Here is a 13,063-nt window from a genome sequence, read left to right on the forward strand (position 1 = left end):
TGAGACACACTCCAAAATAGAGCTCCCGCAATGTCAATACAAGCCTCGCATGCTCTAGCATCACACTGCAATCTGTGAGCTAATCACCAAGCCCACACTGTGCGGTATCGATGCATACACACGCACAAATCTCCCACCTGCAAGAGAACACCGCACACAAATGCAGAGTGCAACCCGCAATCTCTACCTAGATCACATAAATGATACACATAAAACTCCTGGGAAAATTTCGCCAGAGTTTCGACGCACAATGGCTATCAACACAAAATAACCATTGTCCTGCAAGCTCAATACAATGAGCAATCAATGCGCATCAAACTACACTCAACATACATGCATAAGCTCTGCAAAACTATGGCAAACAATGCTCGAGATCACAAGACTCTCCCACCCGAGAGCAAACCACTGTCTCAAGCAAAGAAAGATACACAACTCCTCACTCTTGCGAGAGTGGATACAAAAACTCTTGAATCTTCACTGAGGACTTGTTCTTCTCACCATGGTCTTCAGCTTTCTCTTTGCCTTTTTCTGCTTTCCATTCTCTGCAGTCTCTTTTCATGTGACCCTTCTTGCCACAATGGTAGCATTCTATGTCACTCTTGCCTTTAGCACTGCGGGACTTGCTACGAGACTGATTCCTCTTTCCACCTTTGTACTTTTCTTTGGTCCTTCCCCTGACAACTAAGGCTGTTCCTTTGCCTTTGTCCATTGTCTTTCTATTGGTTTCTTCAGTAAGCAGACTTCCTTCTACACCTGCTATGTTCAAACCATCTGGAGGTGCAGACACTTGTGTGGGTCTCCTGATCTCTCTTTAGCACTATGGAGTGCCTATGGACATACTGTTTTGGGGTAAGACCCGACGCTACAACTGCACGTATTGGTTTTGGTGCAGAGTCCCAATTGATTTGGGTAAACAATAGTTGCTGCTACAAGCATTTCCACGATTTTCTTTTTCCAGGACAATCCATAGATCATAGCAAAAGATGTCATGTGTTCAAAATGACAGTCAACTCTATTGCTGCATCAGCACCAGCCTTGTTGATCAACACAAACCAGCTCGCAGGACACATCCCAAATAAGATCAGGTTCTTGAGAAAGCTTCAAAGCTATTCCTTGGATAAAACACGCTAGTTGGAGCTATTCCAGCTAGTGTGGGCAATTGCAAAATCATTGCAGAAATTGAACTTGAATCAAATGAGCTCTCAGGTTCCATCCCTAGAAAGCTAGGCCAGTTGGCTCATCTTCAGTGTTTGAGACTTTGGCAAAACCACCTTCATGGAATCATCCCCGAATCCTTTGGCAATTGCACAGAGCTTATCACACTTGGCCTCGCCTACAATCAGTTGAGCGGTTCTCTTCCAACTAAGATCATGAACTTAAAGAACCTACAGATACTAAACCTGGACGGTTCTTCCTTTCTGCAACACCATTCTGTTGTGGTGTGTATGGCATAGTGCATTGGTGTTTAATGCCTTTCTTTCCCAAAAAATCCTTAAATGCACCTGACATGTATTCACCTCCTCGATCGGTACGAAGAGTCTGTACTTTGCAACCTGTTTCATTTTCAACCATGGCGACATAATGTTGAAAAACTACAAACACGTCTGACTTTGCTTTGAGTGGATACACCCAACAAAACCTGGAAAAGTCATCAATGAAGGTCACAAAATAAAGGCTGTCTCCCAAGGATGGAGTCCTCATAGGACCACATACATCACTGTGTACAAGCTGCAACTTTCGTGTCGCTCTAACTGAACCATCCTGCGAAAATGCAAATCTGTGCATCTTTCCAAGAACGCAACCTTCACATACATGTCTTGGTGGCATATCCAATAAAGACAAATCATGCACCATATTATGACGTTGTAAAGTCATCAAACTGCCATAACTAACATGCCCGAATCTAGCATGCCACAACTCAGCATCCTGCATGGAGTGAGTCTTTGTTTCTGCAATACATACCTGAATCTGCTTTTCATAACGATCTAGCACAAATAATCCATTTTCCAGCGTACCTGTAGTGATAAGAGAATAACCATTCTCTCGATCTCGTACAACACATCTGTCATCCTCAAAAATGACCCGAAGACCATTTTTTGCAAGAGAGGATACAGACAACAAATTCTTCTTGATCCCTGGAGCATATAAGACATCTGGAAAGCATAAATATGAACCATCTGAAATGGTAATCAAAATCTTACCAACGCCTTTGATTGGATAAGAAGCATTATTTGCACATGTCACCTTCTTTCCTGCTGGAGCTGCATCCAATGAACAAAAAAAATCCTTCCTTGAAGTAATATGCCTAGATGCACCACTATCAAAGTACCAAATCATTTGTGTCTTGTCAACACTGTAAGCAGAAAAATCTGAACATACTACAAAAGCATAAGAATCCTGCACAAAGTTTGCAGACTCTTCTTTAGCTGTAGAAGAATCACTAGAAGCTGAAACAACCAAACTTGAATCTTTCTTCTTTTCTTTAGCAATTCACTTTTTACACTCACTAATGTAGTGACCAGGTTTCTTGCAGTAGTGACATTTACCTTTCTTCTTGGACTTGTCGGAATCACCTTTAGACTTCTCTGAAGATTGTCCTGCACTAGACTTGGAGTAATGAGCACTCTCTTTACCCTTGTTTTTGTTATGTACAACAAGAGCATGATCCATACCATCCACCTGTAAAGACTTTTTCTTACGTGATTGATCCTCCTGCAATAGCAAAGCCACTAACTCTTCAAAATGAAGAGGCTCAGGATTAGCTCGCAAAGACAGAGTCAAAGAAGTTTGAAAAGTCAAATAAGATGGTGGTAGTGAATTGAGTGTTTTGGAAACCAAGTCCTTCTCTGGAATCACTTCATCAATGCTAAGCAATTGCTCTTTAAGATCCCTGATTTTTGTAAGATGCTCGACGATATCGTCACCTTCGTCCATCTGTATTTTGTCAAGTTGTTTCTTCAAAAACTCTATTCTAGCAGCGTTTCTTCCTCCAAACATAGCTTGCAGAGTGTTCCAAGCATCCTCAGAAGTTCTACAAGATCTGATATGTGGTGTGATTGTCCTCTTTATGGTTAAGGCAATCACAGCCATAGCTTGTGCATCTTTAGTATCCCATCTCTTTTGCTCTGGAGTGACTTGTGAGGGTCCTGCACCAACAGCTGCACCACGACCAGGCATGGCAGGTGCAATGCTACCCTGACGAACTTCATCTCCAGATACATAATCCCACAATCCTTTACCAACCAAAATATTTTTGGCCATAAAAGACCAAAGAGAATAGTTGGTACCATCCAATTTGTCTTCGGATGTAAACGCACCAAAAATCTCTTTCTCCGTAGATTGAGCCATACTGTGGATGCACACAAGAGAGCAAAAGAACCTTCAAGAGATTCACAAATCTCCTCTCCAATGCAAGCAAAACTCTACACAAAATCTCAGCACAAAGCTAAGACAAGCTGCTTCCCAAAAGAACTATTTACCTGAAGAAAATCTGTCAAAAAGCACACCCTCTTGATCTAAACGCCTCCGAAAAGTAACTTTTACTACGCTGCTCAGAACAAAATTCTGAGGGCTCGAACGGCTTCGAAAGGGGGGTAAAACTCCAAGTCACCTGATCAGAATACTCCCGGAACGTCCAGGATGCTCCCACGAGCAAATTTTCCGAAAACTGCCTGAAAACTACGATTGCGCGCGCGGACGCGAAAACGCAAGTAGAGGCTCTGGAAATCACCTCGCTCTGATACCAATTGTTGAAGATGATGAAACAGGAAACAGAAGGAAGACAACAACTCAGAGTAGGAAGAATATGGAGAAGGAGAAGACACAGAGCTTGCGTACGAGATCTCTGTAGTCTATCTCTCTGTATTGGAATAATAGTGTATACAAACTCAGAGCTACAAAGCTTATATGAAACCCTAAGAGATAAGGTGTCCTTTCACACCAGATGTCCAGGGGGAAAAACCCAGTGGGAGAAAAGTGCCCCTGGTGAAGCGCGTATACACACTAACACTACTACATGTCTACATAATTGGCCATGGTGGCCGCCTGTAGCAGGTGCGCCGAGGAAGAAGACGAACAGAACCCTGCATGGCGGGCTTGACAACAGGCGTCGCAGGGTCGATTCCTACTCCCCATGCCCCTGCGCATCCAGCAAGGCTGCCTTTTATTCTTTTTGTGCATGTCGAATTCTCCTCCCTTCCATGACCGAGCCATGACCTCTATTGGTGATTAGTAGACCCAAAAGTAATCTCATAGAGATAGTGCACATAGAGTGCAAAATGCTTCATAAGCAACAACCTGAGGAATATGCATGCTGTTCCAAACCAGCCTTTGCTAAACACTACTACTAGGGCCCATACCACCTAGTGTGCATGCATTTAGCAAAAACCAACCTGAACCTGTATATCCATAATGGTCCTTGCCAATACTTATGGCAAATGCGATGCGCCTAGCACGCAGTAAAAGGAATGTAAATAGTTCCGAAAAGAAACTAAATACTTTTATTTGCAATCTTTTGCAAGCCTTATTGAAACGTCTGAATCACAATAGAAGGTGAAACATTGATCACTTCTAGGTATAGACAATCAAACTTTTTCATTAACAACTTACAGCCTTGTGTAAGAAATGCGAAATACAATAAGGATCTAGTAGCAAGGAGAGTAGAGAGAGACACGATGCAAAGTAGATTAGTGGCAAATCAAAAACTTTAGAATAGCACACTATACAAATTGATGGCGTCATCCACCCATGCGCTCTCAAGGTAGAGCTTAGATGGCGATTTAAACAACTAGAGCAAGTGAATACAAAGGACTAATAATCCTTACACAAGGATGTGCTGTGTGCGTCAAGTGTGCATACCATTCTACCAAAATACTCATGAAAAGGCATCCTTATATAGTTGTAAGGGAGCCTCTAAACGCCAATGTGCAGTCGCCCTTAGATAGCCAAGTCCAAGTAGGACTCTCCCATGCGCCCATGTGTAGCCGCTTTTGGGTAGACAAGTCCTCCTAGAAATCGGCCACCATCCAAGGAAATCCGGCCACCGGCCAAAGACCACCAACCGCCGACCATTGACCAAAGATCATGGACCACCGGCCACCGGCCACCGGACGGCCATTTTCCGATTGTCTTATGGCCGTCGTCCGGCCAAGATATTCCGGCAAAAAGGAATATTCCGACGGAGGAAAAAAAAAGTCTCGGGGGCTTCCGCCCCCGAGGCCCCCAAAGTTGCCCTTGAATTTGGTCCGTACCACCCACGATCACAAATAGATATCTCATTAGCGTGCATAGCTGGAATCCATCAAATATATGTGCACCATTGGCTTCTCCTCATACGGGGGCCTTACAAATTGTGCAACATATATTGTGGTGGAAAAACTTAGAGAGGTGGTCATTGCAAGTATACCAACACCCCCCCCCTCAATGAACACCCGAAGATGCTCTATGTTGGCTGTGTGCCAACTCCAAGTTGATGAAGATGTCGAAGTAGCTGGTCTTTCCCTAGAGCTTTGGTGAAGATATCTGCACAATTATCTTCAGTAGGACAATACTCTAGCTCTACAATTTCATCCTCAATTAGCTCTCGAACATAATGATACTGAACCTCAATATGCTTTGTGCGTGCATGGAAGACAGGGTTCTTGGCAATCGCCATGCAACTCTGGTTGTCGCATTGAAGTGTTGTTGCTGAATGAAGAGAAACACCTAAGTCCATGAGGACTCGCCTTAGCAAAACTGCTTCACAAGCTGCAAAACAAGCAGCTTTATACTCTGCTTCCATTGAAGAAAGAGCGATGGTTGGTTGCTTCTTACTGATCCAAGAAAACACTCCAGAACCAAGTGAGAAACAAAATCCAGAAACTGTCTTTCTAGAGTCACAATCTCCTGCCCAATCAGAGTCACAATACCCACTAAGAGTATTTGTGTCAATGCCATAGGAAATGCCATGGCTTAAAGTACCTTGGATGTACTTACGAACTCGCATACCTGCCTTCCAATGAGATTCTCTTGGTTGGTTGGAAAACCTGCTTAAAACACCTACTGCAAAAGAAGTATCCGGCCTAGTGTTGCACAAGAAAATTAAGCTTCCCACAAGTTTTTTGTATTTTTTAATGTTGACTAAGGGAGAAGAATCTTCCATGGAGAGTTTTGCATTTACCTCCATTGGAGTGCTCACAGGTTTGCAATCTATCATGCCAAAAGCTTTTAGGATCTCTGTTGCATACTTTTGTTGAGAGATGAAGATGCCTTTTGAGGATTGCCAAACCTCAATCCCCAAACAATAATGCAACAAACCTAAGTCTGTCATTTCGAATTCAGAACTCAAACTCTCACGAGTTTGTTGGATTAGCTCTTTGTGATCACCTGTGATTATCAAGTCATCAACATACAAGATAATAATGACTTGTTTTCCATTCTCTCTAAGTACATATAAATTCTCTTCAGAAGCACTTCTTCTAAAGCCAAGTTTTTTTAAAAACATATCAATTCTGACATACCATGCTCTTGGAGACTGTTTCAGGCCATATAAAGCCTTCTTCAATCTGCAAACCTTCTGTTTTGAATGGGGTGTCTCAAACCGTGGTGGTTGCTCAATATACACCTCCTCCTTGAGAATTCCATTCAAAAATGCAGACACGACATCCATTTGGTAAACAACCCATAAATAGATAGCAGCAAGAGCAAGCACAAGATGAATAGTTGTCATTCGAGTTGTGGGAGCGAAGGTGTCACTAACATCAAACCCTTCGACTTGAGAGAATCCTTGTGCTACTAACCTGGCTTTGTACTTTTGCAAAGAGCCATCAGCTTTATGTTTGAGCTTGTACACCCATTTTGTGCCAATGACTTTCTTCTTTGGAGGCCGATCCACTACTTCCCAAGTGTCATTCTTTATGATGCTGTCGTATTCAAACTGCATCGCTTCCTTCCATTTTGGATCAGCCATGGCCTCGTTAGAGGAGGCTGGCTCCTTCACAGAGCCCACAATTTCTGTCATGAGAGCCATGTTGACGATGTGTTCGGAGGCTCTCCTTTGCTCCTCTATTCTCTTTGACTGTCGCAAACCCCCCTCATCTTCACGAGGATTGTGAACTTGCGGGTTTCGAGTGTCAAAAAGCTGTTGAGCCCACTTTGGTAGTGGCTTTTCTTGTGATGCTGCAACAGGTTAGTTAGATTTATTTGAGTCATCATCAGACAACTCCTCCTCTTGATTTTGTACCTGACTTTGGTCTGGCACATGGTGAGTTATTTCTTCATTTGATGAGAAAGTGGACGAACCTGGTTTCTCCACCGTATGTGGCCCTTCTTCAAATACCACATCCCGACTTGTGAGTATTTTTTTTGCCTCTAGATCATAGAGTCTATAAGCCTTAGACTCTTCACTATATCCAAGAAATACGCACTTCTTGCTTTTGGCTTCTAACTTTGTTCTTTGAGAATCAAGAATATGAGCATAACAAAAACACCCAAATGTTTTGAAATGCAAGACTGAAGGTTTCTTACCAGAATAGGCTTCTTGAGGCGTTTTCCCTTTCAAAGCCTTTGTGTAGCTTTGATTGAGAATGTACACTGCGGTACTTACTACTTCGGCCCAAAAGGAATCTGGCATACTCTTGGCTTTGAGCATACACCTTGCCATTTCTACCACCGTCCGATTGCGACGCTCCACAACGCCATTTTGTTGTGGTGTGTAAGTTGTAGTAAGGTGTCGTTTTATGCCATGCTCGTTGCAGTAATTGTTGAATTCATTTGAGATGAATTCTCCTCCTCGATCTGTGTGAAGCTTCTTCACCTTCTTTCCTGTTTCATTTTCTACAAGCTTTTGCCACATTTTAAACTTTCCAAAAGCTTGAGACTTCTCGCGAATGAAATACACCCACATCTTTCTACTAAAGTCGTCGACTAACATCAAAAAGTAGAAAGATCCACCTAAAGCGGATGTAGACATTTTTCCACAGAGATCTGTATGTACCAACTCTAGAGGAGACCGAGCTCGATTACTACTCTCTTGTGAAAATGCCTTTCTTTGTTGCTTGCCCATCATGCAAGCTTCACAAACTTCATTCATCTCTGAGATTTGAGGCAAGTGTGCTACCATCCCAGATTTTTGCATCTCTTTTAGCACAGCAATGCTTAAGTGACCAAATCTCTCATGCCATAATTGAGTTGTACCTTTTTCTCTAGTGACCGTAAGTGCAAAAATTTCGTAGAGGTTGTTGCGCCTTACACCCTTTCCCACTGTGTTGCCTTTAGAATCCAAGATTTCTGCTCCATTTTTCTTGAAACGGACTTCAAGATCACGATCAGTGATTGCAGCAATGGACAACAAATTCTTCTTGATTTGAGGCACGTACAACACATTAGAGAGCTCTTTAGTTTCACCTGTAGCTGCTAAAAAAGAAATTGTCCCAGACCCTTCGGCTGGACATTTGGCATTATTCCCAACAATTACACTTATGGGTTCCTGTAGAGGCTTCCAGGAACTATACCAGTCTTTCTTACTAGTCATATGTCGGGATGCACCACTATCTAGAATCCAAGAGCCATCAACAAGCGGAGTTTGTGCTGATGAGCATACCTCTTCTATGACAGCCCATAGTTCAAAGTCTGTTTCAACATTGTTGGCGGATTCTCTTTCCTTCCAAGAAGCTTTCATGGTGCCGTTCTTCTCATCTGCTTTCTTCTTTCTACAGTCTTTAACAGCATGACCCTTCTTGTCACAGTAAAAATAGCTACCTGAAAATTTCCTCTTCTTGGGCTTCTTCTTAGAAGCATTTGACGTAGTCCCCTTGCCTTTTGCATTGGCTGTGAAGGCAGCATCACCTCCACCATCCCTGGTTCTGAGTCGTAGCTCCTCTTAAAGCAACATTACACTTAGTTCTTCAAACATAAGAGGGGTTGGACGAACCTGAGTGTTCAGTGCCGTAACGAGACTATCATATCTCGCCAGAAGTATGCGAATGCAGCGCCGAGCTAAATCTTCTGGAGAAATAGCCACACCAACGGCAGCTAATTGATCTTGGAGGTCCTTAATCCGCTTGATGAAGGCCTCCACTTTCTCTCCATCAGCAAGTTTCTCAGCAGCAAGTTGATTTTCCAGATTTTGAATTCTGGTGTGATTGTGCACCTCATATTGGCAAGCCAATATGTTCCAAGCTTCATGTGCTTTAGTGGTATGCTGAATCAAATTGAGGACAGAATCACTTACACACATGAAAATGGCGCATTATGCATCTGCATTCCTTCTTTTCCAATCACGTAGAAGAGTAGCATCTGGGGGAATTACAACGCTTGGATTTGCTGGATCATTTGTTGTAGTGGGCTCCGGGTCTGCACCATTTGACCCCAACACCGTATCCAACAATTTATATGAATCTAGAATTGCAGAAATTTTGAATTTCCACAATGTGTAGTTGGTGCCGTCAAGCTTTTCTTCGGTGAATGCTGGTGGACGAATGCGAAGCGGAGTAGCACCGACAACGGCACTTGAACACGCCGACATAATTGATTTTGCAATGTAATACAAGTACTTCTCGAACTTTCTTAGCTACGAGCACCTATAGCTCTGATACCATGTAAGAAATGCAGAATACAATAAGGATCTAGTAGCAAGGAGAGTAGAGAGAGACAAGATGCAAAGTAGATTAGTGGAAAATCAAAAACTTTAGATTAGCACACTATACAAATTGACGGCATCATCCACCCATGCGCTCTCAAGGTAGAGTTTAGATGGCGATTTAGACAACTAGAGCAAGTGAATACAAGGGACTAATAATCCTTACACAAGGATGTGTTGTGTGCGTCAAGTGTGCACACCATTCTACCAAAATAATCATGAAAAGGCCTCCTTATATAGTTGTAAGGGAGCCTCTAAATGCCCATGTGCAGTCGCCCTTAGATAGCCAAGTCCAAGTAGGACTCTCCCATGCACCCATGTGTAGCCGCTTTTGGGTAGACAAGTCCTCCTAGAAATCGACCACCGGCCAAAGACCACTAGCCGCCGACCACCGACCAAAGACCATGGACCACCGGCCACCGGACGGCCATTTTCCGATTGTCTTACGACCGTCGTCCGGCCAAGATATTCCAGCAAAAAGGAATATTCCCCCAAAGTTGCCCCTGAATTTGCTCCGTACCACGCACGATCACAAATAGAGATCTCATCAGCGTGCATAGCTGTAATCCACCAAATATATGTGCACCATTGGCTTGTCCTCATATGGGGGCCTTACAAATTGTGCAACATATATTGTGGTGGCAAAACTTAGAGAGGTGGGCATTGCAAGTATACCAACACCTTGCTATATGTATAAACAATCATCTGTAATGTTGTTTAGCAATACTTGTACTTTAACAAGTCATTCAAAGTATCCGACAATTTCTGGCCACGAAATTGCTCATGATACGTCGTGCTAAAAGTGGTCTAGAAAATAGATGTGACCAGCACCTAGGGACTTTGTCATGACACATAATTGAAATAATGGTGCTAGTGTCAGTCCAGAGACTCATATTCTCTACATGTGGAATATGTCTCATGTAAGGATGTGTAAAAAAGAACATCCTTCAAGTACAAGATGTACTTGTGTGTGGAGGTAACTCTAAACACTCTGCGACAAGAGTGAGAGGGACCCTCGTTCATTGCTCCACACTCGCTAAACCGAACGCCTTGAGTTCCGAGACCATGTTGTATCCCATTTGACAACATGTGCCAAATTGAACCCTACAAGTAGGTTCGTAACAGCATAAGGTAGAAAGATAGATTGGACACTTGGCCCAAAATACTTTTTGCCGACATGCCCTTGGCATGGCTCTGTAACATTCAAGCGCACTTATACGTCTTGAAAAACCAAGCAAAGCATACTAAAAATGGAATAACACCAAATCAATAGATGTGTACCTGGAGAGTTGTACGTAATGTACACTTACCTGTATTCAAATGGAGAGGAGCACGTCCCCTACCTTGAAAAAACAAACAGGATTGCACTGGGAACTCTGGGTGTTGCCTTTGCAATCCAAGCCCATGAATTTCAAACTACGTAGTCAAACCCCTTAGTAAGACTCTTTGTAGAAACTGCTCAACTAGCAAATAACGGTAACCAATATAGTCAACCGTGTGCAGAATGATTGGAAACAGCTTGAAAAGTGTGTCCATCCGCTATCGCGTGTGTTAGATTGCGGAATTCTTTCCTTGAAAATATAGCTGGGAGAGATCAATTGTGATCCTCAATGCAGATCAAACTGTGATCCTTAATGTCTATGGGGTGATGTAACAATCACCTGCCGGGTCTTACCCCAAAATAGTAAGTCCATAGATACTCCGTACTGCTATAGAGAGAGCAGGAGACCCAGACAAGTGAACTGCTGAGCTCTTATGGACAACCATGCTGTCACAACTGATTGCTGCGTCTATACTCCGTGGTAGAGATCAGCTGGTGTGATTTTAAGATTATCAAAAACTCACTTGAGCGTCGCATTAAAAACATGTAGTGCAAAAATGAGACCCTAAACATCCCTAAACATATTCCACAGGTGGAGAATATGAGTCTCTGGACTGACATTGGCGCCATTATTTCAATTATGTGTCACGACAAAGTCCCTAGGTGCTGGTCACATCTGTTTTCTAGACCATTTTTAGCAGGACGTATCAGGAGAAATTTCATGGCCAGAAATTGTCGGATACCCAGAATGACTTGTTAAGGTACAAGAACTGCTAAACAACACTACAGATGGTTGTTTATACATATAGCAAGGCTATAAGTTGTTAATGAAAAAGTTTCATTGTCTGTACCTAGAAGTGATCAATGTTTCACCTTCTATTGTGATTCAGATGTTTCAGCAAGGCTTGCAAAAGATTGCAACTAAAAGTATTCAATTTCTTTTCAGAACTATTTACATTCCTTTTAATGCGTGCTAGACGCATCACATTTGCAATAAGTATTGGCAAGGATCACTATGGATATACAGGTTCGGGTTAGTTTTTGTTAAATGCATGCACACTAGGTGTTATGGGCCCTAGTGTTTAGCAAAGGCTGATTTGGAACGGCATGCATATTTCTCAGGTTGTTGCTTATGAAGCATTTTGCACTCTATGTGCACTATATCTATGAGATTACTTTTGGGTTTACTAATCACCAATAGAGGTCATGGCTCGGTTTGGGCGTTTGTGGATTTTTTTTCAAGTTAACCACGATGGTTATTTCGGACATTGTTGATTCCTCACCAATGTTATACACTACTGTGATTCCCCATTTACCAGTCATATGGGACGACTGTCTGTAAACCGTTGTCGAGAAATTTGCGGTCTTACCAGGAAAGCACCGGGCTTATGGCTGTGAGAGTTTGTGAGAGAACTCAATAAAAACTATATGAAGGAGTTAAACCATAGATGCCATGAAGACTAGGGTTTGGAAAGAAGTGCAATCAAAGAAGTCCCACTCTTTCTCTCTTGCACTCATACACATAGAAAGAACACAAAAGAGAATGTCAAAATAACACGAAGATGAAAACATCAAGGCTATGGTCATATCGTATCATGGGTAGTATGAAAGGGTTAATAGATGAGTTAATGGCATTCAATCTTGGTTGACCAAATAGGCTACGAATTGTTCTTTGGAATTGTAGTTTTGTGCTTACCATAATATATATATTTTGTCTAGTGATTGGGATTAATTGTGTGTACAAATCCTCTTGGTTCATAGCAAGATAACTACGCTTACGTCAAAAGAAAAGTTATAGTCTATGAGAGGTAGTATGATGGGATCCGGTGATAGAAGTATTTCATTAATCCTTTCTGGGCCAAAGAGAAACACTATACATTGTTGAAAGTGTATTTTACGGCTAATCCATACGTTAATTCTAATAGATCGTACAAAGTGAAAGCGATAGAAATGATCATCATGTGGGTTATTCATCTAGGATAGTATGTGACAAATGTAGAAATGAGAGAAGTGAAGAGATGAGAAGTTTCCCAAGCCCTATTCTTGCCCGTAGGCAATAAGGATACTGCGGGGAGAGATGTACCTGTAGTAGCAAGGAGAACCTAAAATTTGTAGAGAGGACGAAT

The 13,063-nt window shown here is 42.4% G+C and overlaps 1 pseudogene; it reads right to left on the reverse strand.

Moving 5' to 3' along the window:
• Window positions 1–5,440: 5,440 nt before the first annotated feature.
• LOC147418366 (secreted RxLR effector protein 161 pseudogene) lies at window positions 5,441–6,193 on the reverse strand (annotated as a pseudogene).
• Between the last annotated feature and the right edge of the window lie 6,870 nt (window positions 6,194–13,063).

Source organism: Adiantum capillus-veneris, chromosome 30 (assembly GCF_014529385.1).
Source record: "Adiantum capillus-veneris isolate H3 chromosome 30, ASM1452938v2, whole genome shotgun sequence".
Lineage (NCBI taxonomy): Eukaryota > Viridiplantae > Streptophyta > Polypodiopsida > Polypodiales > Pteridaceae > Adiantum > Adiantum capillus-veneris.